We start from the raw sequence: 18,742 nt of genomic DNA, 5'->3' as shown, positions 1-18,742 counted from the left end.
TAAACCTGATATATTACTCTCTCACTCCTGCCCTTTTCTTCATTACAAATAACCTCCTCACCTCCATGTATCTCATCCCATCACATTGCTGTCCATTTTTCATCAAGGAAAGCAAAGAATTAAAGGACTTTGTATATTACATAAAGAACTGGTAATCAGGGAATACTTTTCAAATCTATATGCTGTCGTTTTGAAACATATATTTGCATTTATGATTTTATTTACATGGCTGAAATTCTCCCTTGACCAGCTCTACATCTGTATGTCATCTACACTTCTGTCACTTAAATGTATATAATTGCATACAAATTTTGTAACAAGACAGCTGTACAGTCTAACAAACTGAGAGAGAACGTCATTTAAATTACCATATTTTGTAAGCATCTTCCATACATTGAGTGGGCAACATGATTCCTCACTCAGATTTTTGAGAAATATTATATTTGCACCACAATTTTCTATGGAACAGATCTCCACAATATATTGCCCAGCAGTAAGTAATATCTCCCAATATTAATTAAATCAATAAGAACATACATTGTGATCTTTTTGTTAATAGTGTTCCACAAAATATTTTGCTTCTCAACCGTTCACCACTAAGCATTGGCATTAGTTAGACAAAACATGATTTACTATATTACAGTAATTAGTAATTGGTAGTACAGTGTATTAGTGTGATTTGCATTGTGCTATGGAGCAGTGGAATATGGCAGACAGATTCTCTAATATTCACAGTCAGGATATCTGAGAAAATTCAAATGAAATTGAAATATTTTCCCTGGAGAAGCTGGTTAAAACTAAAAGGTGACCAACCTGCAAAACTATCTCGTGCTTCTAGCTCCAAAAGCCCTGGAGCAGCTCACAGGGTGGTGTGTTATATGGAAAGAACAAAGAGAGCAGTGACTTAAGACTGTGGAGTCGAACCTAACATTAAAAAAGACAATCATAAGATGATAATGGAAATACATTTTGTGAAGCCCATGGTATTTAGAACAGCATATGAAATTTCCTGATTCTTGGTGAAAAGACAGTTCAGCCATTGATTTCGATTGAATGCACAAATAACAATTGATCTATGTGCTGACTTACAGTGAAATTTAAAATTGCAGTTGGTAATTAGACAGACTTTCCTGTAATTGTAAAGTTGATGTCAGCTCACAGCTTTTGAGCCATTAGTTATTTCTGATTAACTGTTCGAAATTCCTTGTGAAAGTCAATCAGCTTCACAAATGTTTCGTAAGAAAGTTGCAGATGCCACAGCAGTTATCATTTCAGAAACCAAAGTATAGGAAGAACAAACAGAAGACTTTAGACAATGTCCTTTCTCCAGAGCCCAAGACATGTTGGCCTGTGGAGTTCTGTATATCTTTAGAAAATAAAATTACTTTCTGCTTTTAGAAATTTTAAATTGCAAAACATGCATGTAGTGCCTGATGCCAAACCTGTCATTCCTTATATGTAGGCTGGTTATGCTGCATCTTGTTGTCTAACTGCACTAGAAAAAAATATTGAAAGTGAGCTGTTCTTGGTAATACGCGATTGCAGACAGAGAGATTATGCCCTTCAATTCATACACTTGCAGTAAAGAAATATTTTAGGCCACATACAGTGACACCACTATTCTCGGCCAAAATGGAAACGATCAGGTAATTCTCCCGTCAATCACTGTTGGAGCTGTAAGTGACTGGGATTGATTTTGTGCACATAATTTGTATTATGTAACTATCTTCCACTCACTGCATTTTGTTGGAGAAATACCCTTACTTTTATCAGGAAACTTTGCTGTAGTTTCAGTCATGAGTTCTGTTTGCCACAGAGACTCCTTTAAATAGGCTATGTTTGCTGAGTAAATCAACTATTTGCTGCAGTACACTGTTTAAATAAACTCTGTTTGCTGTTTCTTGAGTAAATAGAATTTGTTTGAACATAGGAACATTGGACTTAGGAGCAGGATTAGGCAATTCGGCCCCTCGAGCCTGCTCCGCCATTTGATAAGATCATGGCTGATCTGGTTGTGGTCTCAATTCCACTTTCCTGTCAGGCCCCCATAACCCTTGACTCCCTTGCCAATCAAAAATCTAACTCAGCCTTGAATAAATTCAATATCCAGCCTCCACTGCTTCCTGGGAAAGAGAATTCAACAGACTAACGACTCTCTGAGAGCAAAAAGTTCTTCTCATCTCTGTCTTAAAAGGGAAACCTCTTATTTTTAAACTGCGTCCCCTAGTTCTAGTCTCCCCACAGGAGGAAACATCCTCCCGGTATCCACTCTATCAAGTTCCCTTAAAATCGAGCTTCCGGTTGCTTGCCATTTCAACACACCCCGCCCCTCCTGCTCTCATGCTCACATCTCTGTCCTGGGATTGCTGCAGTGTTCCAGTGAACATCAACGCAAACTCGAGGAACAGCATCTCATTTACCGATTAGGCCACTACAGCCTGCCGGACTGAACATTGATTTCAATAATTTCAGACCATGACGGGCCCCCCCATTTTACTTTGATTTTTAGTTATTTTTTCTTTTTTTTGTGTGTTTATTTTGTTTTAGTTTGTTCAGTTTGTTTCTGCTGTGCCTACCCACTGTGTTTTTTTCATGTTTGTGCTTGTGACTGTTCAGTTTTCAGTCCATTAACACCCTATCTGTACTAATGCTTTGTCTTTCAGCACACCATTAACATATCGTTTGCCTTTGCTCCATGATCTTCTGGTCAGCTTTTCTATGACCTTGTCCATCAACACCTTCTCTTTTGTTATCTCTTGCCCCATCCCTGCTTTACTTGCTTAAAATCTTTTACATTTCTAATATCTGCTAGTTCTGAAGCAGGATCACTGACCTGAAATGTTAACTTTGCTTCTCTCTCCACAGATGCTGCCAGACCTGCTGAGTATTTCCAGCGTTTCTTGTTTTTATTTCAGATTTCCAGCATCAGCAGTATTTTGCTTTTATTTTACCCCTTAAAATCTTATATCTTTCAATAAGATCACCTCTCATTCTTCTAAACTCCAACGGGTATAGGCCCAACCTGTTCAATCTTTCCTCATAAGATAAGTCCTTCAACCAGGAATAGGTTGGGTGAACCTTCTCTGACCTGTTTCTAATGGAATTATATCTTTTTTCAAATAAAGAGACCAAAACTGCACACAGTACTCCAGATGTGCTTTCACCAAGGCCCTGTACAGCTGCAGTAAATCTTCCCTACTTTTATACTCGATTCCCCTTGTAATAAATGCCAACATTTCATTTGCTTTCCTAATCACTTGCTGTACCTTCATACTAACTTTTTGTGATTCATGTACCAGGACACCCAGATCCCTCTGTATCACCGAGTTCTGCAGTCTCTCTCCATTTAAATAGTATACAGCTTTTCTATTCTTCCTGCCAAAGTAGACAAGTGCACAGTTTCCCACATCATATTCCATCTGCCAAATTTTTGCCCAATCACTTAACCTATTTCTATCCCTTTGTAGACTCTTTACCTCCTCTTGACAACTTACTTTCCTTCCTATCTTGGTGTCATCGGCAAATTTAGCAACTATACATTCTCTCTCTTCACTCTCATGATTAATATAGATTGTAAATAGTTAAGGCCCCAGCACTTATCCCTGTGGCACTCCACTAGTTACAGCTTGCCAACCTGAAAAAGACGCATTGATCCCTACTCTCTGCTTCCTGTTAGCTAACCAATCCTTTATCCATGCTAATATGTTACCCCCTGCAGCATGTGATCTTGTATAGTAACCTTTGATGTGGCACCTTATCAAATGCCTTTTGGAAATCCAAGTACACCACATCTGCAGGTTCCCCTTTATCCACCTTGCTTGTTACTTCCTCAAAGAACACTAATAAATTAAACATGATTTCCCACATGTTGACTCTGCCTGATCCCATTATGATCTCCTAAGATAGACTGTTGCGTATAAGTTCTGTCATAACTCCCACTCCACCTGCAACTGATAAAGTAGTGACAATAATCACTTTGAATATATTAAGCATTGGTCATGCACGGAATGCAATAGAGAGGGCTTTGGCAAGCTTTGGTGCCTTAACTAATCTTCTGCCTTATGTTTCTATTCTTCACAACATTGAGAAGCATTATGAAGATAGATTAATCTATAATTAATCAACCGAACTGCAGTGTCTGCAAAATCCTTGAGAAAGGTAAGAAAATAAGTGTGTACTTTATTGACCAGCATTTCTCACAAATTCTTTCAAATTGATTTTTCCCCTCATAACTGAAGGTGGTGTTTGTTTGGCCTTTACACCTATCTCCCTTAAGCCATGAATGAATATTTTTAGAATGGGACACTAGGGGTTGGTTGGATCAGTTTGTCAAGCTCTCCTTTTAACTAAATTAATGAAGAATCATCCACTAAATTATTGGTGTTCTGAAGGTGCAAATTACTCTTCAAGTCAAACAAAAGAGGTGAGAATATTATAATTTATATAGCAGCTATCCTCGTCCCTGGCCTTTCTTTGCTCCATTCCATGCACCTTAGAATTGAATGCCAAAAAATAATAATGAATCAGGTTCATCTCATAGTCCTTAAAACATCCTTCCATTGTCTGCTTGTCTGTGTCAGGGTTTTTTAATTTATTTCTCAGATAGGTAGTGTGCACTGTATTGTAACATCATCATAATCATTTGCATCTGATTCCTATTCAACAAATATTCTTTTTTATTGGATTGTACAAAATACTAGTGATAGGGTGCATCAAACTGTGAAGGAAAATAGCAATTTTATAACCTTAAAGAAACAAAAAATGATGCAGATGTAATGGGCACATGAGTGATGGAAGGTTATTTACTGTGAGATATTAGATTATATATTAAAGTTACCAATTATACTTTGAAACAAAAAGCAAGCTAAGTGCAAAGAGTTAATTAAAAATGTTGCATTTTTTATAAATTGCCTCAGCATTTGGACTTAGTATTGGAAATAAAAAACTAATGACAGAATCCCTGGCTTAGTGGATAGGTGTACCAGTACACTGTTCCTACAGAATAGTGGGATGGCTGTGAGAAAACAATGGTGCCTTCCCAACTGTCAAGAGTCATAGAGTTATTACGGCACAGAAGGAAGCCACTTGGCCCATCGGGTCTATGCCGGCTCTTCGTAGAGCAATCCAGTCAGTCCCATTCCCCCGCTCTATCTGCATAGCCTTGCAAGTTTATTTCCGTCAAACTTTCCAATTTCCTTTTGAAGACATTCACCGTCTCCGCTTCCACGATCCTTGTAGGCAGTGAATTCCAGGTCATTACCACTCGCCGTGTAAAAAAGTGCTTCCTCACATCCCCCCTATATTTTTTGCCCAAAACCTTAAATCTGTGTCTCCTAATCCTTTTACCATCAGCAATTTTTCCTTCTCTACTTCATCTAAACCTGTCATAATCTTGTACACCTCCATCAAATCTCCCCTCAATCTCCGTCGTTCTAAGGAGAATAATCCCAGCTTCTCCAACCTAACCGTGTAGCTAAAAGCCCTCATTCCTGGATCCATTCTGGTAAATCTCTTCTGCATCCTCTCTAGGACCCTCACATCCTTCCTAAAATGTGATGACCATAACTGGATGCAATACTCTCATTGTAGCCTAACAAGAGCTTTATAAAGGTTCAGTAAAACTTCCCTGCATTTGTACTCAATACCTCTATTTATGAAGCTCAAGACCCCATATGTTTTGCTAACCACTCTCACAATATGTCCTACAACCTTCAAAGATCGATGCACATGCATCCCCAGGTCCCTCTGTCCCTGTGCACTCTTTAGAACTGTGCCATTAAGGCTATATTGCCTCTCCCTATCCCTTCTGCCAAAATGCATCACCTCACACTTCTCTGTTAAATTCCATTTGCCACTTCTCTGCCCATTCTGCTAGTTTATCTATCCCCCGTTGCAATGGATTTGCATCATCCTCACTGTTTGCCACTCCTCCAAGTTTGGTATCATCTGCAAATTGTGAAATTTTACTCTGTATTTCAATATTCAAGTTATTTCAATATATCCAAAAAAAAAGCAGTAATCCTAGCACTGACCCTTGAGGAACACCCTGTCTACCATCCTCCAATCTGAGAAATAAACATTGATCACAACTTGCTGTTTTCTGCTCGTAAGCCAATTTTTCTATGCAAGCTGACACTGGCCCTCCTATTCCATCAGCCTCAATTTTGTTAACCAACCTTTAATGTGGTACTTTGTAAAACACTTTCTTTAAATCCATGTAGACAACATCCATTGCATTCCCTTCATTAACTTTCTCTGTTACTTTATCAAAAAATTCAATTAGATTAGTCAAGCATGATCAACCTTTTTCAAATCCGTGCTAGGTTTCCTTAATTAATTCAAACCTCTCCAAGTGCTTGTTGATTTTTTCCCTGATTATTGTTTCTAAAACCTTACCCACCACTGATGTTAAATGGACTGGCTTGTCGTTACTAGGAATGCCCTTACACCCTTTCTTGAATAAGGGTGTCATATTTGCCACTGTCCAATCCTCAGGTACCTCCTGTATCTAGGGAAGATTGGAAGATTATGGCAAGCCCTTACGCTATCTCCAACCCCCACTTCCATTCGGAACTTGGGATTGGCAAGCCATCCGAACCAGGCGATATCCACATTAAGCATAGCCAATCCTTTCAGTACATCATGCCTCTCAATTTTCACCCTGACCATTACCTCTACTAGCTCCTCTTCCACTGATATTTTGCCAGCATCATCTTCCTGAGTAAACACCAATACAAAGTACTCTGAGTAAGCAGATTATTGTGGGATGTAGGGCAAGGTTTGGGATCTGTAGGGTGGGAGGGGAAATTGGGAAGACACATATTTGACTGCTTTTATAGATCTCCTTCTGGTTGACCAGGCCTGATTGCATGTCACATGTTCACCATTATAACTGAGGGAAATCCTGGAGACTGGGGAAGGGGACCTTACAGAAGTCAAAAAGAAATTACATACGAACATACGAATTAGGAGCAGGAGTAGGCCACTCAGACCCCTCGAGCCTGCTCCACCATTCAGTAAGTTCATGACTGAACTGATTACTCCACGTTTCCACCTACCCCCGATAACCTACCACCCCCTTGCTTGTCTTGAAAAAGTCGTAGAAAATAAACAAAATATTGATACATTGATGGAAATGCTTGTCAGTTGTCCCTACCAAGGTAACCCACCAACTGCACCAGATTACTGGTGAAACCAATCGTATCATACAGTCGTTAGATTTCAACATTTGGCAATGGCTGGATTCAAATGAGGTGATGAAAATAAGATAACTGCTGTACCTATCCTATCATTTACTACATTCCAACCACTGCATTCGATTTCTTTTGGGTGAGAGAGGGTGAAAGAAGTCAAAGGTTAATGTTCAAGTTATTAACAAATATCTGTAGTTACAACAATCAGATCTAATTGATTGTTGATGTCTGTCTTTGAATACTTGAAAGCACATTTGGGAAAGTCCTTTCTTCACTGATTAAAATTAAGTGCAGATGAAAGTCAATTAGGTAAGAATTGCCTGCTGCAGTGCTCTGAAAAGAATTGCAACGTTAGTCAAGTGATAGGAAACTGTCTAGCATAAAAATATTTTAACACCATGAAGTAATAATATATTCATTGTGATTGCTTTTCAAGGATTTATTTATGACCATGACATGTGTATAATTTAAAAATTAAAACATATTGCAGCATTATAAGTTAGACCAAAACAATGAAAAGTGGGATTCTCTCTTTTGAAAAATGTGTTTATGTTCAACATTACAGCAATTTCTCCATACATTATACCATCTGTCCCTCTCTCGACATTTTGAATAGTTTGGCCTACCCAGGGCTGAAGATCACCTGAGCATCATAAAATTAGTCTAATACTGTCAGTGGAACACATTGAGAACACAGCTGCTCTCCTGCTGCCTGATTTAATGAGGTTCCTGAAGTAAGTGGACAAGTGTTCATTCTCTTGGTAACCATAGAAACAGATTGTGGCGATCTGAGCAGGTGTCAGCAGTATTTCAATCACAGTGAATCAGCTCTTGGCCCATCATCTAGTTGAGATATTGTGCAAAACATTATGAACCTACTCTTAGCGAGGGCTTAATTCTCCTTCTTTACCGTTGCTCTGAGGTAAACTAGTAGTTGGAAATATTTCTGCACCTTCCATCTTGCCTAACAAATTAAACAAGTAACTTAGACTATTTTGAGGAGTGTGAGTGCCAAAGAACAAAGAATGAATACAAGAAGGCACCTGAAAAATTCTTATGGCAGAAATGTCAATGAAATCATCCATGTAAGCATTGAACAACAAATACATAGGATTTTCTGTTTAGCACGTAATTTAAAAAAATGTAAATTTCCATTAGACATCAACCTTTCACTCTTAATGTGATTATATAATTAAAGAGATCTTTACAAAGATTTATTGCTATCTTTCAGATTTGTCTGGAATCACAAATGATGAACTGTTAGCTGAATTGCATAACTATTACAAATGGTAAATTACTGTTATTTAAATCCCTTAGGTCTTATTAATATTCATAAAATTAGCCAAACGATTATGATTAGACTATAATATCCACAGAAATACTGAACAATCATCCTTTGTGATGACATGCTTTTTGATGAGAAAATCACAGAAAAGTAATAACATTAAAATGAAACATTTTGAAAAGGAAATATGTATTGGACTTCATAATCACACTTATGCATAAATCTCAGCCTCATTTTGACCTTTAATGTCAGTGTGCTAGCTTATTTGAATGCAAACTGCATTAATTAGCAACATTTAAGAAAAATAGCAATCTGAGATTCAAAGTCAAGACAGATTCATCCGCTAACTGATGTCTGTGGTAAACATCAAAGGTCTAAAATGTGTCCAACATTCATAATTTCTTTATGATTAGACTGATCATATCTGAAAAAAAATCACAGTTTAGAAAAATGTTTTGCCTCGGTGAATCGGCATTCACAAATTCAAAAGTGCTATTGCTAATTAAACATTGTCAATGCATCCAGATTCAATGCTGTCTGAACTTGCCAACAGTTCTAAATTACATGGTATTAAAAACACTGTTGTTTGAGTTTTATAAGACAAAATCTAATATACTTGACTATGACTTTAGAAGATTATTGGAGGTGAACTCACAATAAGATGTACTTTCCCACTAGCAGTAGCAAAATAAGTTACTCTGTTCCTGCATTAAGCGATGTTGTTATGAACCATATTGGATTCAACAATGCCTATGTTGCTAGGGGCAGCAACAAGGCTTTATAAAATGCACAGTAAGTTTTTAAAAATGTTTTAAACAATTGAATCAAAATGGCATATTTCAAAAGGTACATCAAATAATAAACTTTTTACAAACTACATTGCAAAAGCAAATGTAAGATGGAAGATTAATGAACTTCATATTTAATCTTATCCATGTGTTATCCAACTGATCTTCAATTTGGCAGTTTTGTATAAAGGCAGAGTTTCTTTAGTAGCAAAACAGCTATAAGATGACATCACCATTTTCAAGGCTGAATAAATAAAGTATTAAACAATTTAACAAACAAAAATTTTCACAAAAAGTAATTGAAAGTATTGGCAATACTCAGGTTAAAGATGTTTCAAATATCTCAGACTCTTAAAGAGGTGGATGAGTATTCAGAGAGCATTGTTGCATCAAGCAGAATAAAAGCCACTGCAAATATTGTAACACAGTAAGATAGGAAGGACCTGAAAAAGCCTTCTGGCTAATTACTGAAACAGTAGTCTATTCTCTATCATCAGCAAAGTGAGGGAAGGTGTCATTGACAGTGCTATCAAGTGGCACTTGCTCAGCAATAACCTACTTACCGATGCTCAGGTTGGGATCTGCTCTGACCACTCAGCTCCAGACCTCGTTACAGACTTGGTGCAAACATGGACTAAAAAGCTGAATTCCAGAGGTGAGGTGAGAGTGACTGTCCTTGATATCAAGACAGCATTTCACCAAGTGTGGCATCAAGCAGTCCGAGCAAAATTGAAGTCAATGGGAATTGGGGGGAAAACTCTCCACTGGCAAGAGTCATACCTAGCACAAAGGAAGATGATTATGGTTGTTGCAGGCCAGTCATCTCAGCCCCAGGACATCACTGCAGGAGTTCCTCAGGGCAGTGTCCTAGGTCCAAACATCTTCAGCTGCTTCATCAATGACCTTCCCTCCAACAAAAGGTCAAAAGTGGGTATGTTCACTGCTGATTGCTCAGTGTTCAGTACAATTCACAACTCAGATAATGAAGCAGTCCATGCCTGCATGCAGCAAGACATAAACAACATTCAGGCTTAGGCTGATAAATGGCAAATAACATTTGCATCACACAAGTGCCAGGCAATGACCATCTCCAACAAAAGAGAATCTAACCATCTCCTCTTGATATCAAATGGCAATGCCATTTCCGAAGCCCCCACCATCAAGATCCTGGGGGGTGCCATTTACAAGAACCTTAACTGGACCAGCTACATAAATACTGTGGCTAGAAGAGCATATCAGAGGCTGGGAATTCTACGCTGAGTAACTGAACTTCTGACTTCCTAAAGCCTTTCCACCATCTACAAGGCATAAGTCAGGAGTGCAGTGGGATATTCCCTACATGCCTGGATGAGTGCAGCTCCAGCAACACTTATAAGAAGCTTGACACCATCCGCCATCTTAAACATTCAGTCCCTCCACCACCTGTGCAGCATCTACAAGATGCACTGCAGCAACTTGCCAAGCCTCCATCAACAGCACCTTCCAAACCCGTGATCTGTACTATCTAGGAGAAGAAGGGTAGCAGGCGCATGAGAGCACCAAGTCACACCCCATCCTGATTTGAAACTATATCTGGGAACTATTCTTGGGTTAAAATCCTGGAACTGCCTCCTCAACAACTCTGGGTGTACCTATATTACAAGGACTGCAGTGATTCAAGAAAGTGGTTCATTACCAACTTCGCAAGAACAATTAGGGATGGACAATAAGTGTTGGCCTGGCTAGTGATACCCACTTCCCATGAATGACTAACAAAAAATCATAGCCAATCTGACTGTTTCCAAAGTTTGTAAAGTACCATTGTTATGAAAGTGATTCTTTTTTGTTACAATTTTTTTTAAGGAATTTATAGTTAAGCTGAATAAACATTGGACCAGGGGTTTTTTTTTTTAAAAAAGGAAGCCATTAAGAGGACACTGGGAGAGAGAGCCAGATTGGCAACAGACTGGTTGTCACATGGCTCGGGTTAGGCTTTGAACAGAAACCCTGGTAACAGGAGAAGAAAAGTGACATGCGCTCCTTTGATTGGACAAGCCCAGTTGTAACAGAGAGCATCTGGGATGAGCAGAAAAAAAACTCACTAAGCTTTTTGGCTGTCAGTCAGTGCGTGTGTGGTTATACCTTCTGGAAGGAGATAGAAGTCAAGTGCTGCTGAAGTGTCAACAAAAAGGACAGAAGAAGGAGAGAATTCCAAGGAAGAACAGAAGACTACAACCCAACTCACTTTCCCACAATTCTCTAAAAGATTCTGTGAAGTCCACTGTGTTCAATTCATCTTGTTTTCTGTATTTGAGAAAGGCCTGCTAAATTACTTTACAATGCCAACTGAAGAGAACTTTTCTGACAGATTCTGGTGACCTGTCTGCATGTGCTCAGAGGTTGGACTATGTGCCAGTTTGGTGCGGTGTGTCTCATCTGCCATTTTTGTCAGGGGTGGGCAAGTGATCTGCCTGGGAGTGTTTTTTTTTATCTGTGATAGAGCTCTGATCTAAAAATCCTTATTTTTGTTCGGTTAACCGGTGTATATATATGTGTATGTGTGTGTGAGTGTGAAGGGACTAAGGTAAAAAGGGACTTTAAAATTTGGTTAAGGTAGAAAGGGGACTTTTTGAAATTTAATGTTGGAATTTTAAAAATTCGATCTGCGCATTTATGTTTTACTTTATTACTAGTTAAGACTTGTTTTATAATAAACTGTTAATTTTGTTCAGCAAAGAAACCGGGTTCGTGTGTTCTATTCTGGGGAAAACAGTATATATGATTAACTGTTTCAGTAAGTGGGAACATTTTTAAAATATGTTGTGACCTGTGGAGAAGTGGGACTGAATTAACAGTGAACTCCTCCCACCTCAGTTGTAACACCATGCACTGCCCTAAATCTCCCTCCCTCCAATCCCTTTCTCTGCCAAATATCCACCCAGTTTCCTCTTGAATTTACTGACAATATCTAGCTCAACTGTTTCCCTAGCTACTCGGTTCTACATACTAACAAATTCCTGTGTAAAATAATTAAATCCAAACTGCCTGTTTTACCTTTGCTCTTCTGTGCACAAGTTTGTGCTTATATGTCAAACATATTGGACTGAATTTTTGCTTCTGCCAGGGGCGTGAACAGAGGTGCACGGGGCCCAGAAACACCAGCGCCAGCCAGCATGCCAGTTGCCCGATGCTGTTCCTTGTGTTGGCCATATTTACCACGGTGGTGGGAAAGCAGGATCATGATCTCATCCAATTCCCAATTAATGCCAATTCAGGTGAGGAGCTCATTAATAGCTCGTTTAAAGGGTGTTGAGATTTTGACCAGGGCGCAAGGGCTGCTTGTGTTGTTTGGGGCAGACAAGGTGAAGAGAGGCAGGCACGGAGGGGCAGCCAGGGAATTAGCTGGGCCCCATAAAAGGGTGAATGGCGGAAAGGGGGACTCAGCCATTTGGCAATAGGTCCCCTTGGTGCAGCATAGGTAGTGGGGAGAGTGGGCAGTAAGCACTCAGGCATTGTAGAGGGACATCATCCTCCTAGCATTGCGGTGCAGAACAACAGGGGTTAAAGCAGCCAAGAACAATCGGGGTCCCACCTGACCACGAGGAAAGCAGTAGTTGGCAATGGGGGCACAGCACTCAGATTTTGGGCCCAGTGGCCATGAGAAGCAACACCCTCCGCAGGAAGGGCGGAGTCCCAGGCATCAGGAGGCAGGTGAGAAGACGGAGGGGCAGGAAAGACATGGAGGCCATACGCTCAGCATAGCACTTACCGCCAAGGACAGAGCTACCTTTACAATACCACAGAACACTGCGTCTCCCCAGGCAGCCAGTCACAGACATCTTTGCACTAGCCACTGAAGACCTCGCACCTCACAGCACTGGTCGCAATGCCCTGCCGGTGGTTGTCAAAGTCACTGTGGCCTTGAACTTCTTTGCTTCTCACTCCTTCCAAGGATCAGTTGTGGACCTTGGTGGCATCTCGCAAATGGTTGCAGACCACCGCAAGTCGCAGGTCACTGATGCCTCAGGTGCAGGGCATTATCGATTGTACCCATGTATCCATCAAGGCACCCAGTGAGCACCCACTCAGATTCATCAACAAGAAGTGCTTCCACTCACTGAACCTTCAATTGGTCTGCAACCACAACAATAGCTTCCTCCCTGTGTGTGCTCACTTCCCCCCCACAGCTGCCATGACTCCTTCATCCTCCACCAATCTAGGTTGCTGCAGATCTTCACTCCAACCTCCAAAGTCCGTGGATGAATCCTGGGGGACAAGGGATATCCTTTGAAAAGGTGACTACTCACCACTCTAGGCCCAGATGGAAGCACAGAGGCACTACAGCCAAAGCCACCTCCTCATTAGGACAAACATTGAACCGTCCATTTGCTTTCTAAAGACGCGGTTCCGGTATCTGGACTGGTCCAGTGGCACAATCGTAATACACTCCTGCAAGGGTCTTTGTCATTGTGATGGTCTGCTGTACCCTCCATAACATGGCCCTCCAGAGAGGTGTCGCCCTTGTGGATGGTGAGACCTGGAAGGACACAGCTCATTGGAGGAAGAGGAGGGACAGAAGGTGAGGGAGGAGAAAGAGGAGGCAGAGGGGAAGGATGCAGAGCACCAAGGTGATGTGGCTGCACAGGGAGGTGGCTGGGCATTGCGCAGGGTGCGAAGTTCTTGTCAGGATGTTGTACGTGTCAGGGATCATCTTATTCAGGAATGTTTGAACTGAGCCCTGGTGATGGAGAATGAAGGGTTTGGGATGCAACTCAGTCTGAGGTGCCTGTGCTAACGCATCCATTGAAGGTGCAGCCTGGAACATACGAACATACATCCAAACACATGAATTAGGAGCAGAAGTAGGCCATTCAGCCCCTCACGTCTACCCTGCCATTCAGTAAGATCATGGCTGACCTGTTTGTGTCTCAAATTCCACATTCCCATCTACCCCCAATAACCTTTGATTCCCTTGCCTAACAAGAATCTATCTACTTCTGCCTTAAAAATATTCAATGACCCCACCTCCACTACCTTCTGATGCAGAGAGTTCCAAAGTTGCAAACCACTCTGAGAGAAAAAATTTCTCCTCCCCTCTGTCCTAAAAGGACAACCCCTAATTTTAAAACAGTGCCCCCTAGTTCTGTACTCACCCACAAGAGGAAACATCCTTTCCACATTCCACCTTGTCAAGACCATTCAGGATCAAGTCTCCCCTTACTCTTTTAAACTCCAGTGAAAAGAAGCCCAGTCTGTCCAACCTTTCCTCATAAGATAACCGCTCATTCCAGATATCAATCTAGTAAACCTCCTCTGAATTGCCTCCAACGCATTTACATCATTCCTTAAATAAGGAGACCAAAACTGCACACAGTATTCAAGATATGGACTCACCTATGCCCTTTATAACTGAAGCATAACATCCTTACTTTTATTTTCAGTTCCTCTCATAATAAAAGATAGCATTCCGTTAGCCTTCTTTATTACTTGCAGTACCTGCATGCTAACGTTCTGTAACTCATACACTGGAACACCTAGATCCCTCTGCACCCTGGAATTCTGCAATCATTCTCCATTTAAGTAATACTCTGCTTTTATTCTTCCTGCCAATGTGAACAACTTCACATTTTCCCGCATTATACTCCAACTGCCAGATTTTTGCCCACTCACTCAACCTATCTATACTGGTCTACAAGCTCCTTATGTCCTCTTCACAACATACTTTCATACCTATCTTTGTGTCATCTGCAAATTTAACTACCATGCCATCGCTCCCCTCATCTAAGTCATTGATATAACTTGTAAAAAGTTGAGGCCCCAGCACAGACCCCTGCGGGACTCCACTCATCACATCCTGCCAATCAGAAAAGGACCTATTTATGCATACTCTCTGTTTTCTGCCAGCCAGCCAATCTTTTATCCATGCTAATATGTTACCCCCCTATACCATGAGCTCCTACTTTGCGCAATAACCTTTTACGTGGCACCTTGTCAAATGCCTTCTGGAAATCCAAGTACAGTAAGTCAACGGGCTCCCCTTTATCCACAGTGCATGTTACTTCTTCAAAGAACTCCAATAAATTGGTTAACATGATTTCTCTTTCACAAAACCATGCTGACTATTACCGATTATCTTGAGTTTTTCGAAGTGCCCTGCTGTAGCCGCCTTAATGATCGATTCTAACACCTTCCCCATGACAGATATCAAGCTAACTGGCCCGTAGTTACTTGTTTTCTGCCTCCCCCCCCTTCTTGAATAGAGGGGTTACATTTGCTATTTTCCAGTCTGATGGAACCTTTCCAGAATCTAGCGAATTTTGAAAAATTAACACCAACAGATCTACTACCTCATTTGCCACCTCTTTTAAGACCCTAGGATGAAGCCCATCAGGACCCAGGGACTTGTCAGCCCACAGCTCCATCAGATTGGTCAGTACTGCTTCCCTGGTGATTGTAATTTCACCAAGTTCCTCTCTTCCTTGCACCTCCTGATTTACGGCTTTTACTGAAATGTTTTTTGTATCCTCTATAGTGAAGACTGAAGCAAAATATTTGTTCATTTCATCCGCCATTTCCTTATTAATTACTATTAACTCTCCATTCTCACTCTAGAGGACCAACACTCACTTTGTTTACTCTTTTCCTTTTTGAATACTTGTAGAAACTCTTGCTATCCATTTTACATTTCTAGCTAGTTTCCTCTCATACTCTAATTTCTTTCTCCTGATTAACCTGTTAGTCATTCTCTGCAGTTCTTTATATTCTGACTAATCATCTGACCTGTCACTCATCTTTGTGCAATTATATGCTTTTTCCTTAAGTTTGATGTTTTCCCTAACTTCTTTAGTTAACCACAGATGGTGGATCCTCCCCTTACCGTCAATGAAGGATGCACGTCTGCCCAGAGGTCTTGCTGTCACCATAGAGGAGCCCTTGATCTCCTTCATGACCTCATACTTCTTTTCTTGTCTTGCCATCAATAAAATGAGTCTCAGATGTGTGGCTTCATGTGTCATTATTAACATAGTGCTCAGAAAGGAAAGCAGTGCACAGATACAGTAAGAAGACACCCAGTGACTCAATTAATACTCGGCGCAACACGGTGGTCTCTGCACTTGGCCACTTCTGCATGATGCTCCCCCTGTGGCCTTGCAGGAGGTGGAGGCACCCTGCTTGCTTATCTCTGCTTGTGGTTGAGATGCATGCGGCGGATGTCCTTGCATGGAGGTGCCCATGGGGTATCTCCAGAGGCTGCTGCAACTGCATCATTGCTGGGGAAGGCTCTATCACATGGCCCTGATGCACAGAGGCTCCCGTGGTCAAAGGAACCAAGGAGGCCAAGGATGCTGCTGTCACCCCCTGAGGGGTGACATCATCATCCTCCTCTACGACATCCTCAGCCCTTGGGTGCTCCAGATGGTCGGAGAGGAGCACCAGCTGGGGTACAACTGGTATCCCCTCCAAACATCTCTGCACCACCAGCACCACTAATCGATCCAGGCAAGATAGTGTGGCACGCATCCTGTGGATATCAGTGTGCAGTTCCAAGTGCTCCCGCATATGGCTTCCCATGAGATTGGCCTCTTTCTCAATGGAGGAGCTCATGCACTCAAAGCCATGAGCCATTGTGGCAAGCATGAGCTGAATAGACTCTTCCATTCTTTGCCCATGACCCCGCATTGCCACAAGGAACGCTGATATGTGGGAGCACATCTGCTGCTGCTGCTGACTTCAGTAGAGTCTTCTTTCCTGTGACTCCTGAGGCCCTGCATCTGTGCCAGGTTGAGCTGGGGTATGTCTGTTTTCCCTCCTCCGAGGGGTACTGGCCACAGCTGCCTCTGCCTCTGGCACCTCCTCCTGCACGCTAGTGTCATGCTCCTCACCCAGTGCTACCCTATCTAAATGCACATTAGGACCCACCGAGGTGAATGTATCTGCACTGGTGGACAGTGCTTCTTCAGTTCCTTGCTGGCCATCTTGGGCCCCTGATGGAGAGGGAGAAGGTGTTATAAGATGGACGTCTGCACCTGTGGGAGACACAAGAGGAGATCATGAAAGTTAGCTTTGGTGAGCTGAAGCCTCTGCAGTGCTGAGGCTTCCCAACACAACTCAGTGTTCGGCATGCTGTCGGATGGAGTGGAATGTAGTGCACTCCCTTAATGAATGTTTCGCCTTATGTAATCACCATCTTCACAATGAATGCCCATTTTGCCAGGCCCGACTTCCTCCTGGTCTGTGATCCTGGCTATCTGCATGGTGCGATCCTCCATTGCCGTAATGATTTGAAAGTATGGTACTCCTCAGCCTGTTCAGACCCTTTTGTGGGCATTATGAGCCCGTTTCTCCTGCAAGGACAAAAGTGAGTGTGATAAGGTATTGCTGTCCTCCATGGCCAATGTCAGCTGCTCCAATTCTTTGGAGGGTTCATGTTTCAGTGCTGGCAGGTTTTCAACAGCACTATGGCTCTGAGCCATTCTGAAGGGTCAGTAAGTACCCTGGACACACAGTCCTCCAACATTCAGGAGCAGAATGCACCCTGAGGCTCCTCAGCTGGTGTGCCTGCCGCGGGTGAGGGGTTTGGGGTTGCACTCACCTTGCCAGTGTGTATGAAATCATTGAACCTTTTCCTACACTGGATCCAGGTTTGCCTTACAACACTTATGCTGCTGACAGTAGCTGTGATCTAGACCCAGGCCTGTTTGTTCTGAATGGGTGGCCTCCTTCTACCACCCTCCTTCTTCTTCCTCACTGCCTCCAGTATGATCTCCAGGTTGTTGTCAAAAAAACGAGGGGCTGCCCTGTCCCAGGTACCAGGCCTCTGGCTTTCCTGCAACATCATGGAAGACAACAATCCAAGCCAAGGCTCTATGGGAATCTTCTCTGTGCTCCTTCACCACTCACATAGTAGCCACAGTAATGGCTGCCGTGGTGAGCTTAAATCGGACCCGCACTTCATCTGACCCATCTCCGTTCCCAGCCCCTTGGCCACTAATTGGCCGCCAAACCACTCTCCACAGCAGTTAAAGGGTTGTCCCCATGAAAATCGTGGCTCAATTCTCTTTCCTCTCTGGGGCTGGTTCGGGACCCGATAACAGTTCTGACTTCCGTTTCCTGCTCCTGACGTGAAATTCCAGCCCATTAGTTTAGTTTAGTTTAGAGATACAGCACTGAAACAGGCCCTTCGGCCCACCGGGTCTGTGCCAACCATCAACCACCCATTTATACTAATCCTACACTAATCCCATATTCCGACCACATCCCCACATTTCCCTACCACCTACCTATACTAGGGGCAATTTATAATGGCCAATTTACCTACCAACCTGCAAGTCTTTTTGTTTTGTGGGAGGAAACCGGAGCACCCGGAGAAAACCCACACAGACACAGGGGGAACTTGCAAACTCCACACAGGCAGCACCCAGAATTGAACCCAGGTCGCTGGAGCTGTGAGGCTGCGGTGCTAACCACTGCGCCATTGTGCCGCCCAAGGTTCCATT

This window comes from Heterodontus francisci, chromosome 20 (genome assembly GCF_036365525.1).
Source record: "Heterodontus francisci isolate sHetFra1 chromosome 20, sHetFra1.hap1, whole genome shotgun sequence".
NCBI lineage: Eukaryota > Metazoa > Chordata > Chondrichthyes > Heterodontiformes > Heterodontidae > Heterodontus > Heterodontus francisci.
The sequence above is the reverse complement of the archived record's forward strand: the minus strand, read 5'-3'. Positions refer to the sequence as shown.